The following is a 12,340-nucleotide window of genomic DNA, read 5'->3' on the forward strand; positions in this document are numbered from 1 at the left end:
CTCTGCTCTCTCCTCTCAGCTCTCTGCTCTCAGCTCTTCGCTCTCTGCTCTCTCCTCTCAGCTCTCCGCTCTCAGTTCTCTGCTCTCAGCTTTCTGTTCTCTGCTCTTTGCTCTCTGTTCTCCGCTCTCTCCTCTCAGCTCTCTGTTCTCCGCTCTCTCCTCTCAGCTCTCTGCTCTTCGCTCTCCGATCTCTCCTCTCAGCTCTCTGTTCTCCGATCTCTCCTCTCAGCTATTTGTTCTCTGCTCTCTCCTCTCAGCTCTCCGCTCTCTGTTCTCCGCTCTCTCCTCTCAGCTCTCTGCTTTCAGCTCTCTGCTCTCAGCTCTCTGCTCTCAGTTCTCTGCTCTTTTCTCTTCCCTCTTTTCTCTCAGCTCTCTGCTCTCAGTTCTCTGCTCTTTTCTCTTCCCTCTTTTCTCTCAGCTCTCTGCTCTTTGTTTTCTGTTCTCAGCTCTCTGTTCTCTGCTCTGTTCTCTACTCTCTGCTCTCAGTTCTCTGCTGTTTGCTCTCCGCTCTCTGTTCTCTGATCTGTCCTCTTAGCTCTCCGCTCTCTGCTCTCAGTTCTCTGCTCTCTGTTCTTTGCTCTCAGCTCTCCGCTCTCTGCTCTCCGCTCTCTGCTCTCCGCTCTCTGCTCTCCGCTCTCTGTTCTCTGATCTGTCCTCTTAGCTCTCCGCTCTCTGCTCTCCGCTCTCAGCTCTCTGTTCTTTGCTCTCTGTTCTCTGCTGTTTGCTCTCCGCTCTCTGTTCTCTGATCTGTCCTCTTAGCTCTCCGCTCTCTGCTCTCAGTTCTCTGCTCTCTGTTCTTTGCTCTCAGCTCTCCGCTCTCTGCTCTCCGCTCTCTGCTCTCCGCTCTCTGTTCTCTGATCTGTCCTCTTAGCTCTCCGCTCTCTGCTCTCCGCTCTCAGCTCTCTGTTCTTTGCTCTCTGCTCTCTGTTTCCTGTTCTCAGCTCTCCGCTGCCTGTTGCTCCATTATTTAAGCTCAGCTGATATTTCTGCATCCATGTGTATGTTCCATCATCTCTTCCTTTGGTTTCTGCTTTTGCATCCAGTATTTTACAGTCTGTGTTTCTGTTTTGGTTCCTAATGTTAAAGAGTTTCAGCACAGTGCAGGTTGGCAGGGCAAGCTAGTTTTGTTATATCAGGAGGATTTATTGCACAACAGATACAAACACTATACGAAATATATGTAGATGTATTATGTTATCAAATGTATTGTTCTCTTTTATTATTTGATCAATTCAGAAAATAAGAGCAAATTATTTATTTCTCCCCAAATTCCGAGATTTCTGATTTCCTATTACTTCTAAAGAAATGTGTAATAATGGACCCATTTATAGTTATACAAAAAAGATAGAAAGAAAGAAAAAAAAGAGAGAGAAAGAACAAGGAGCATTGCTAAACAACTAGATAGATGACAGTTATGTAGAGAGATTTATAGATAGATGATGGATAGATAAATATAAATAGGGAAGAGATAGAACGAAAAAGAAAGGAAAAAAAATAGTTGACTGATATGAAATTCCATATTATTAAAAGAAATTATAAATAATAGACAGGTTGATAGACATGAAAAATGCAAAAAGAGGAAAAAGAAAGAGAATTGGTAGTTGGATGGATAGATGGATAATGTAGGTAGATAGATAATAGATGGACGAATAGATAGAAATGAAAGAAAATGGAGGGAAATAGTTTATAGATTTGACAAAGAAAGAAAGAAAAAATACAAAAGAATGAATGAAGGGACAGAAAGAATGAAAGAAAAAAATATGGATATGAAAGAGAAAGTAGGGAAGTCGTTTGTAGATCTCATAAAGAAAGGAGAGAAAAAAGATAAAATGAAATAAAGGAGAGAAAGAACGAAAGCAAAAAATAGATAGATAGGAGATAAATATGAGAAAAGTAGTATATATATGTATAATATATATATATATATATATATATATATATATATATATATATATATATATATATATAACACCCATCAGAACATTTGTGATTTTCCACATAGTAGAATTTAGCTGCTCTTCTTCTTTTTCTTCTTCATTGTTAATTTTCCTCTGGTTCATATGCAGAAAGTAAAGTGCATCTGGTGTTTTTCCTCTTGCTCAGAACACTTGTTCTGTTTTCATAAGAGAATATTTAACATTTGCGATTATTTCATTGCATTTTATTTATTTTGTTTTATGTAATGCAAATTATTCCCAGAGAAGTGTAGACCCTGAGAGCTGGTTTCCCTTTATTCCTGTATTACTGTAACTGACAGGTAATTTTTTTTCTAGATTTGCTTCTTATTTTCAATCGGATTCTTTCATTTTCACATCGTTCATTACTAGATTCACGTTGTGTAGATTTCTATATACAATCATAATAGTGATAATATCGCCTCCAATACAGTAACGACCCTCCCCCTGTTGTCTAAAATGACGCAACTGCGGCAAAAATGCTTATAAAACTTACTTTATTTTCATAGTCACTTTCCAACCCATCTCCGACCTTATCGTGAATACTTTTACTGTGTTTTCCAAAGTTTATTATTTTCAGCCTTTTCAGCAGGCGTGGTCAGAATTTCGCAACATGATGCAACATATTTACGACCTCATTACATTTGCCCTCCAGAAAATAATAATAATAAAAAAAGTGTAGTTGATCAGTTGATTTAGATCTGCGCGTCCAATTAACTGAAATGTAGGAAACGTCGGCTGGTTATAAAGAAAATTTGCAGCAAATATCACTAGTATTTTCTGCGACATTTCGAAAAGAAAACAAACTGTGACCTAAAACGCAATTTATTAATATTGGAAGCGGTATAAATATCAGGATCACAATGTTTCCCCACCTATCCTATAATATCCTACAGATTTGTGTTCATTATCAGTATATATATTACCATGCCTATGAAAACTATATATACATATATATAAAAGAAGGTATATTACAAGGCAGCACTCCAAATAATTTTTTTTTTTAGAAAAAATGGACTTTAATGAACCCAAGAAGCAACGTTTCGGTTCACAGAACCTTTTTCAAGCATATATATATATATATATATATATATATATATATATATATATATGTGTGTACATATATTTTTTATTTTTTTTACTTTATTAATATTTATATATATATATGTGTATATATATGTGTGTTTACACATATATATATTGTTTTCATTATAATTTTTTTTAATTCTATCTATCTCTATCTATCTATCTATCTATCTATCTATCTATCTATCTATCTATCATCTATCTATATATATCAGCATTTCCAAGTGACATGAACAAAAATGTTTTTCTAAAACGACATTTCCACTAGATCAGAGAGGTCGGGTGGTTTCCCTGATGCTACAGATGTGGTGCAGGTCCTTGTAAATGTCGCAGGTTCTTGTAGTTTCACATCACTTGGTTTTCCTGATATAGATGAGGGAATCATACTTTACAGTGAAGATACTCTATTTATTTATTCGTTGTATAACAGAATTACATAAGATTTTGTTGGCTTCTATGCAGTGGGTCTGTGTGTCCTGCAGAACCGATGCAGTAGACTTTAGTGTACCCGACAGGCTCATTAGCTCCTAATGTATGTGTATGAGGAGCTGCAGCAGGGAAGAGGTTAATTCGAGCTGCCAGGACTGGAAGCAAATCCTGTTTACTGATTGTGGCAGATTGTTGTTCTCCAGATAAGAGCACACAAGCCACTGAGTGACAGGCGCCACAGCCTCTATTAATGGGGGGATCTCTCTGCACCTCCCGGCCGGGGGCTTCATGGGCAGTCATTATGTGGGGCTGAGCCGGATGTGGAGGGGCAACATTGTTTTATTCGATGTAATTTATTTATTTGCTTATTTATTTATGGCTGTTATTCATTTTATTACCATATAATCTACAGTATTGCTTTTGAATATTATGCACATAATACACCTACTTAGAATAATCATGATCGATTAACATTATTGTAAATTTATTTAAGATAATTATTTAATTTATATATTTGAAGTAGGTATATTTTTAGTATATTCATCACTTTCCTCCTCCTTCTGAGAGGATTCCTACATTTTGCCTTTTAGGTCACATTCTTTAGTGTGTGTGTGTGTCATTATCTTGTTTCCAGCGAAATAAAGCAGGTGCAGTGAATACGTTTGTGATTATATCACAGTATGTGTTACTCACTGTGCTAGCACTGTACTAGGAATATAACCAGTGATCCAATGCTGTTTTTATGGAAATAATTCAGGGTCACTGCTTTATTCTTCTTCATATATATACTGTATATATATATACACATTATTCCCTAGACCTCACCAGTAATGCTCACTGCTCACCTTTCCGGCACTGGATTGGCACACAGGTAACCCAGGACCAGTGCAGCACAGACCGCAGCACTCAGCATGTCTGTCCTCGCTGCGTTATCATAGATGATTGTGGTTGCGGTAGTTTACATTGTTTTAGCAAACTAATATGCGCACAAATCGCTGAATGTAATATATATAATATATAAGAAATTCACTGTACTGTATCTAAATATGCAGCCTTATTGTTCCCCACTCAGTATGTGTATGTATATATATATATATATATACATAATGCTGGAGATAAATATATGTTTGGCCACCCTTACCCAATATTACTGATTCTATATAGTATGTCTAACTCTGCATTGCTGCTTAGAACAAAAACACACACACACACACACACACACACACACACACACACACACACACACACACACACACACGTGTATATGTATATACACACATATAAATATATACTGTACATATATATACAGACACTCATACAGACATAAATATATACACACAGACATATATATATATATATATATATATAAACACACACACAGACATATATGTAACCACACACATATATACATTCATATATATATATATATATACATACATATATACACACATCTATGTACACACACATGCATACATACACACTTATATGTATACACGTCTACGTACACACACATACATATATATGTATACATACACACATATATATATATATACACACGTCTATGTACACACACACACACACCTGAATAGTGATCTAATGATACACATCACTACTCAGGTCTCCTCAGCGATGTGCTGGTGTCTTCATATCTTCCTGTGAAATGTCTTCATTGTAATCTCCAGCTCCCAGGATTTGTCCCAGTAATCTAGTCCATGAGAGAGGAAAATAGGGTGTCAGCCTGTGTCTTGTCCCTTCCTGGAGGAGCTGCTGATCACTTGGGAGATCTTGAAGGCTAATCCAAACAAGTTTGACTTGTGAGGTCCGCAGTCTAGACAGAGCTGGGGCTTAGGCGGCTCCTTATCTATCTCTGGGATCAGCCTGAAGAGTCTCTTTTAATGCCCACAGCTATAATATCTGCCTGGATGAGGAGGCCTGGGGACACCACTCCTAAGCTCACACACCAACACAACACAGCTCTGCAGCATCACTGATACACTGAGGAGAAAATGCACAGAAGCTCTGCTGACCCTGCACTGGAGGACATGACACCCTAGATCAGTATGTAGGGGCTCTATGGCCTTATCATATTACAGGTAGAGGGAAGTGGCCCTTAATTTTCCATAATTAACACCAACTCAGGACACATCTCCTGGTGTCAGACCGACAATGCATGTGGTGTCACTTTAATGACACTAAACCATGACTGTAAAGTAAGAGTATCACTGAGTATCACTGGCAATTACTGCAGAGTCCAGTGCTGGGGTCTCCACACCCAGTCTATGCTGCCAGTACAAAAACCCATAAATCAAGGGCACTTATAGATCCAGGTCTAACGCCTAATGTGCCCCCGCCCCATTACAGCCAGGTTACCTGCACAATACCAGCTATGTACTCCACCCCTCCCCCACACTATGTATTCCCAGTCATACATTTCATATAATAAACATTGTGATAGGCCTGACATTTATATATAATTCAGCTCTGAAAAGCTTTTAACAGTCTTATATATAATTAATAGGGTAGCAGATAGCAATGATGGACAGGAAGGAAGAATATATATATATAGATATATATATAGATATTTTTTTTTGCTGCATATTTATATATACAGGGTGGTCCAAAAGTAGGTGGACAGAAAGTGTAAGGCTTAGTGCCCACGATGCAGAAATGAAGCAGAAATTTTCCTGAGCATTTCTGCATCTCCTTGGCAGAAAAATGCATGCGTTTTTGATGCATATTTGACACGTATTTGCATGCGTATTTGCCATGCGTTTTTCCAATGCATTGTATAGGCAAATACGCATGCAGAAACGCACAAGAATTGGTCATGTTCGTATTTTTTCTGCGAGTAAAATCTGCGCAGAAAAAATATGGACCATGTGCACAGAACTTGCAGAATGTCATAGGAAGTCATAAGATAAAGTATGCAATGCGTTTCTGGAGCGTTTACGCGCTGCAAATATGCACCAAAATACGCACCAAAAACGCATCGTGGGCACACAGTCTAATAAGGTTATGAAGGGGGAGGTTTATCAAACATGGTGTAAAGGGAAACTGACTCAGTTGCCCTTAGCAACCAATCAGATTCCACTTTTCGTTCCTCACAGACTCTTTGGAAAATGAAAGGTGGAATCTGATTGGTTGCTAAGGGCAACTGAGCCAGTTTCACAGATCTAGTGTTCACAGATAGATCTCCCCCAAATCTGTTTTCTTTTCAGATAATTCAGATACAGTTATATGAAAAAGTTTGGGCACCCCTATTAATCTTAAGCTTAATGTTTTATAAAAATTGGTGTTTTTGCAACAGCTATTTCAGTTTGATATATGTAATAACTGTTGGACACAGTAATGTTTCTGCCTTGAAATGAGGTTTATTGTACTAACAGAAAATGTGCAATCTGCATTCAAACAAAATTTGACAGGTGCATAAGTATGGGCACCTCACCAGAAAAGTGACATTAATATTTAGTAGATCCTCCTTTTGCAAAAATAACAGCCTCTAGTCACCTCCTGTAGCTTTTAATGAGTTCCTGGATCCTGGATGAAGGTACTTTTGACCATTCCTCTTTACAAAACAATTCCAGTTCAGTTAAGTTTGATGGTCGCCGAGCATGGACAGCCCTCTTCAAATGATCCCACAGATGTTCAATGATATTCAGGTCTGGGGACTGGGATGGCCATTCCAGAACATTGTAATTGTTCCTCTGCATGAATGCTTGAGTAGATTTGGAGCCTTGTTTTGGATCATTGTCTTGCTGAAAGATCCATCCCCTGCGTAACTTCAACTTTATCACTGATTCTTGAACATTATTGTCAAGAATCTGCTGATACTGAGTGGAATCCATGCGTCCCTCAACTTTAACAAGATTCCCGGTGCCGGCATCGGCCGCACAGCCCCAAAGCATGATGGAACCTCCACCAAATTTTACTGTGGGTAGCAAGTGTTTTTCTTGGATTGCTGTGTTTTTTTGCCGCCATGCATAACGCCTTTTTGTATGACCAAACAACTCAATCTTGGTTTCATCAGTCCACAGGACCTTCTTCCAAAAATAAATTGGCTTCTCCAAATCTGCTTTTGCATACCTCAGCCGACTCTGTTTGTGGCGTGCTTGCAGAAACGGCTTCTTTCGCATCACTCTCCCATACAGCTTCTCCTTGTGCAAAGTGTATTGTATAGTTGACCGATGCACAGTGACACCATCTGCAGCAAGTTAATGCTGCAGCTCTCTGGAGGTGGTCTGAGGATTGTCCTTGACTGATCTCACCATTCTTCTTCTCTGCCTTTCTGATGTTTTTCTTGGCCTGCCACTTCTGGCCTTAACAAGAACTGTCCCTGTGTTCTTCCATTTCCTTACTATGTTCCTCACAGTGGAAACTGACAGGTTAAATCTCTGAGACAGCTTTTTGTATCCTTCCCCTGAACAACTATGTTGAATAATCTTTGTTTTCAGATCATTTGACAGTTGTTTTGAGGAGCCCATGATGCCACTCTTCAGAGGAGATTCAAACAGGAGAACAACTTGCAAGTGGCCACTTTAAGTAGCTTTTCTCATGATTGCATACACCTGGCTATGAAGTTCAAAGCTCAATGAGGTTACAAAACCAAAAAAAGTTCTTTAGTACGTCAGTAAAAAGTAGGTAGGAGTATTTAAAACAAGAAAATGATAAGGGTGCCCATACTTATGCACCTGTCAAATTTTGTTTGAATGCAGATTGCACATTTTCTGTTAGTACAATAAACCTCATTTCAAGGCAGAAAAATTACTGTGTCCAACAGTTATTACATATATCAAACTGAAATAGCTGTTGCAAAAACTTCCAATTTTTATAAAACATTAAGCTTAAGATTAATAGGGGTGCCCAAACTTTTTCATATAACTGTAACACATAATGGCAAATAATTTAAATACAGATCAAAGAAAATGGATTTTAACAGAGTATTGGAAATCTCAAAATGCTGAAACCATTAGAGCAAATTGGGTTGAAACATTTGGTACTCAAGCCCCAAAGAGACAAACCATTTACTGCATTCGTGACAAATTCAATGCCACTGGCTTAATCCTTAATGCTCCAAAAACTGGTCGACCCAAAACAGTCTGTACAGAAGATAATAAACATCTTGTTACTGAAACATTTGTTCAGAGTCCAAAAAAGTCCACCAGAAGAGCCTCTTTGGAATTGGGAAATTCACGAGGTTCTGTCATGCAAATCCTGAAATCTATTGGGTGGAAAGCTTATCATCCACGTCTAATTCATGGTTTATTGGAGGATGATCCAGACCGGCGGCTGCAATTTAGTGAGATTATGCTTAACGAAATTGAAGAAAATCCAGTAATTTTAGATAACATTATGTGGAGTGATGAAGCTTCTTTCAAATTATTCAGCCATATTAACAGACATAATTGTATTTACTGGTATAATGAGAACATGCATTTAACATTAGAGCAACAACTAAATGAGCCTGGTGTCAATGTTTGGGGTATTTCAAGTTTTGGTGTTTTAGGACCAATATTTTTTGATGGAACAGTCACAGGAGATAAGTATCTCGAAATTCTAATGAATCAAGTTGTTCCCCAGTTACAGCAACAGCCTAATTCAAATGACCTTTATTTCCACCAAGATGGGGCCCCTCCACATTATTCAAGAGTAGTCCACGAGTATCTTGATGAAATATTTCCTAATAAATGGATTGGCCAAAGAGGCCCACTTGATTGGCCGGCACTTTCACCAGACTTGACCCCAAAGGATTTTTTCTTTTGGGGAGTACTCAAGGACAAAGTTTATAGTTGAAAACCAATAAGTGTCAGTGATTTGAAAAATTACATAAGAGATGCATTTCAAGAAATTAATATCCAAAGAGACTTGTGCAAGAAAGTTTGTCGAAGCTTAAGAGGCCGACTTCAAAGCTGTGCAAATTGTAATGGAAAACAGTTTGAGCACCTGCGTTGATAAAATTTAAGGGCTTTTGTGTTCAGAATAAAATTTAATTGTCAATGTTATGCTTGTGTTAGTAAATATAATTTTATATATAAATCAAAATAAATGTTATTATTTTCTGGCCACCTACTTTTGGACCACCCTGTATATACATATATATATACTGTATATAAAAATATTAATATACACACACATACAGTGGCTCAGTGGTTAGCATTGTAGGTTTGCTGTGCACCAAGCACAACATCTGCAAGGAGTTTGAAGGTACCCCCCCCCTATTTGTGTGGGTTTTCTCCGGGTCCTCCGATTTCCTCCCACACTCCAAAGACATACTGATAGGGAGTGTAGATTGTGGGCCCCAATGGGGACAGTGATGATAATGTCTGTAAAGCGCTGTGGAATTAGTGCCGCTGTATAAGTGAGTAAAATAAATAAATAAAAAAATATATATATACAGTATATATTAAAATATATTGGAAGCTGCACTCCAATGGAAATCAGTGAAAAAGGGAACTTGACAAAGGCTTCAAATGAAGAGCTGAAACGTCGCATATATCTGTGTGAATAAAATCCACTTTTTTTCACTGATTTCCATTGGAGTGCTGCTTCCCATCTATTTTTTTCTACATTTGGAGGCTTCTTGGCTGGTTGCTTGCAGGAAGGAGACAAGTATTACACAAACAACATTAGGACTGTGCTAGTATTATTCCTTGTACATACAGTGGCATGTAAACGTTTGGGCACCCATGATCAAAATTACTGTTATTGTGAACAGTTAAGTAAGTTGAAGATGAAATAATCTCTAAAAGGCCTACAGTTAAAGATGACACATTTCCTTTGTATTTTAGGCAAAAAAAATATATACATTTACATCTTTTACATTTTAAAAATGACAAAAAGATAAATGGGCCGATGCAAAAGTTTAGGCACCCTGCATGGTTAGCACCTAGCAGCACCCCCTTTTGAAAATATCACAGCTAGTGTTGAGCGATACCTTCCGATATCGGGAAATATCGGATTGGATTGGATCGGACCGATACCGAAAAAGTATCGGATGTCGCCGATTCCGATACCGGAAACCAATGCAAGTCAATGGGACAGAAATATCGGAATGAAAATAAACCCTTTCTTTCCTTGTAGGTTAATTCTACATGAAGGAAAACAACTAAGAATAATGTAGAATGTATTGGGGGAGGTGGGGGAGACAATAAAGGCATAGAGGTTTAGCCCAATCAAATGGAATAGCAGGAATTAATATTTTTTTTAAGACGTTCTGAGTTACGGAAATATTGACTATGTTAAGTATTTTTTTATTTTGTCAGATATTTATGTTTCACTACTTCCATGCTCTTCACCTTCTTTTTTACTTCTCCCACACTTTCTCCTTCATCAACCTCAGCATCTTTTTCATCCTCTTCTTCTTCACCTTCTTCATCTTCTTCTTCTTCACCTTCTTCGTATTATTCTTTTTTTTTACATTCTTCATATTCTACTTCTTCATCTTCTTCATATTCTTCTTCTTCATCATATTCTTATTTGTGACAGGCATTCCTGTAGTTGTTATCTATAAAAGGTTGGACATTACACCTTTCGTTCTGCCCGTCACAAAAGATTTACAACAGGATTTGTCCGCGTTCAGTTTGGCCTGCAGCAGCAGGTCTTTTCCAGGGGCACCACGAGGAGGAACGGACTCACCCCCATACACTGCTTAGTCATCTTCTGCTTATAATTTAGATATTATCTTTTGCTCTGATTTTTAGTCTTATGCTTAATGTTCTCCCACTTTTTGTTCTGCAGCTTCTTGTATTTCTGCTTCTTGGTTTTCTGTCTCTTGTTCTTCTGTATCTTGGTGCTTGTCTTCTCTTCTTTGTCCTCTTGGTCAACTTCTTCAGGGTCATCTTCTTGGTCTTCTTCGGGGTGGTCTTCAGGGTCGTCGTCTTCGGGGGTCCTCGTCTTCGGGGTCCTCGTCTTCTTCGGGTTGGTCTTCTGGGTCCTCGTCTTCGGGGTCCTCGTCTTCTTCGGGGTGGTCTTCAGGGTCCTTGTCTTCTTCGGGGTGGTCTTCAGGGTCCTCGTCTTCTTCGGGGTGGTCTTCAGGGTCCTCGTCTTCTTCGGGGTGGTCTTCAGGGTCCTCGTCTTCAGGGTCGTTGTCTTCGGGGTCCTCGTCTTCTTAGGGTTGGTCTTCAGGGTCCTCCTCTTCAGGGTCGTTGTCTTCGGGGTCCTCGTCTTCTTAGGGTTGGTCTTCAGGGTCCTCGTCAGGGAGATCCAGAGTGATTACCAAGAACCATTTCAAAAAGCTTGAACTTGGAAATGTAGCAGAAGGTACAAGAAAGCTGAGGAACTACCGAAAACCAGCTGACGGTACTGGAACCCGGAAGGGTAGCAGAAGGTACAAGAGCCAATGGAACTGCCGAAGACCAGCTGACGGTACTGGAACTCGGTTACTAAGCAGGAGGTACCTGTGCCAGAAAGCACTACCAAGGACCAGCAGATGTTGGTGGAACTTGGATACCGAGAAGGAGGCACCTAATCCAAAGGCACTGCCGAGAACCAGCTGACGGTACTGGAACCCGGATGGGTAGTAGAAGGTACAAGAGCAAATGGAACTACCGAGGACCAGCTGACGGTACTGGAACCTGGATGGGTAGCAGAAGGTACAAGAGCCAATGGAACTGCCGAAGACCAGCTGACGGTACTGGAACTCGGTTACTAAGCAGGAGGTACCTGTGCCAGAAAGCACTACCAAGGACCAGCAGCCGTTGGTGGAACTTGGATACCGAGAAGGAGGCACCTAATCCAAAGGCACTGCCGAGAACCAGCTGACGGTACTGGAACCCGGATGGGTAGCAGAAGGTACCCATGTAAAAAAAAGTTCAAGGCCGCGAGCCGGCCGCAGTTACCAAAACCCACAGTCCTACAGGGGGTGCTTGTCCTAT

This window comes from Phyllobates terribilis, unplaced genomic scaffold (genome assembly GCF_046119375.1).
Source record: "Phyllobates terribilis strain yellow unplaced genomic scaffold, ASM4611937v1 Scaffold_1__5_contigs__length_1240528914, whole genome shotgun sequence".
NCBI lineage: Eukaryota > Metazoa > Chordata > Amphibia > Anura > Dendrobatidae > Phyllobates > Phyllobates terribilis.